Here is a 1596-nt window from a genome sequence, read left to right on the forward strand (position 1 = left end):
GTTTGGGGGAACACTCTTCTGCCTTGTGGCTCAACCTGGGGGCTCCTGTGATGCTCAGATTGTCTCCTAGCAACAGCATGCTCCTGCTGAGGGTCCAGGACAAGCTCTGCAAGTCCTTCTTAGTATAGCTCCTCCTTTCACCCAGCCAGGGACAAAGGGGCGAGGAGGGGTCTGGGATGCAGAGAAGCCACAGGATAAGTGGAAGGAAACTGGCTAGCAGGAGTCCTGGGTGCAGACAACTGTGACAGCCCAGGCATCTCTAAGCCCTTCCCTTAGACAAGCACCTTAATTGTCAGTGTCTCAGCTTCCTCACAGTGGATACAACTGAGTGTAGTCTAAGCAGAAAGGATGGTTGGCAGTCAGAGGTCGGCCACGGGCAGTGTGGGCACCTAGTTTGTGCTGCAAATATGCCAACAGCCCACCCCGTCCTGTGTCTGCCTCTTGCTGAGACCTGGCTTCAAAGGGAAGGTGCCCTGTGCTGAGATGGAAACAGGAGAAAGACGGGATGGAGAGGGATGGGAGAGTGGGCGAGGAAGGAGGGACAGGAAGGAGACAGCAATTGCACAAAGTGTGTGGTGACCTAGTGAGGCCTGTCCAGAAAGGAGACATTAGGCCCCCGACTTGCTTCTTCCAGGGAACAGCCCTGAGCCATCCCCCTGGGTCTCCTGGGGGCTATGAGGTAACCCCTGTCAACTTCCCATGGGGGAAATGGGAGGCAGTAGTCGGGGGAGAGGGACCCACAGCACTGATTGCAAGAAATCAAACCACAGCACTTGGGGAGGATGCAGGGTGAGGCCCTACAATACAGAACCCTCCTGTTCTTGTAGGTTAGGAATGGGCTAGCCCCTTTCTCTAGCAATGCTCTCCGTTCAGTTCACGAACATGGGACAGCTGGGCAGGACGGAGCATCAGTGAGGCCGGTCCTGCCTCTGCAGAGGGTGCAAGCTTGTCCCAGGGGACAGGAGGCACCACACTTCCAAGCGTCAAACTCTCAGTCTTTCCCCGGAACAAAGCACTTGTCCCTAAATTGTACTTGAGCAGGACAAGCACACCCCACTGTCCTAAGAAGTCAGCCTCAGAGATACAGTGTTCTTCAGCAGCACACAAACTAAAACTGGAGCAATACAGAGCGGATTAGCACGGCCCCTGTGCAAAGGATGACACACAAATTTGTTAAGTGTCCCATTATTTTTTTCCTTGAGACAGGGTTTCACTGTGTAACAGCCCTGGCTATCCTGGAACTCACTCCAGGCTAACTTCAAACTCATCAAGATCCAGCTGCCTCTGCCTCTTGAGTCCCGGGACTAAAGATGTGCACCACCACTGCCTGGCAAGAGTCCCATATTTTTAATAAAAGTATGTACTTTACAAAAAAAAAAAAAGTTTTAAAAGACCATCCTTTGCTACACAGTGAGCTCCAGGCCAGCCTGGCCCACTTGAGACATAGCTTCAAAAACAAAAGGAAACCCAAACCCAGCTGCCCCTGGTAATGCTGGCAATTCAGGTCAAGTCTCATCCCTATGGCAACAGCCTCTTTCCTACTGAAAACTTCCTTATTCCTTTTCCAATACAGCCTCTCCTTCCTTAATTAGAATT

At 51.9% G+C, this 1596-nt stretch overlaps 1 non-coding gene across 1 annotated transcript; it reads left to right on the plus strand.

Moving 5' to 3' along the window:
• Window positions 1–1086: 1086 nt before the first annotated feature.
• Window positions 1087–1192, plus strand: LOC119813782. The gene has a single exon (XR_005285243.1). It is a non-coding gene; the product is annotated as a U6 spliceosomal RNA (small nuclear RNA).
• Window positions 1193–1596: the final 404 nt, after the last annotated feature.

Source organism: Arvicola amphibius, chromosome 4 (assembly GCF_903992535.2).
Source record: "Arvicola amphibius chromosome 4, mArvAmp1.2, whole genome shotgun sequence".
Taxonomy (NCBI): Eukaryota; Metazoa; Chordata; class Mammalia; order Rodentia; family Cricetidae; genus Arvicola; species Arvicola amphibius.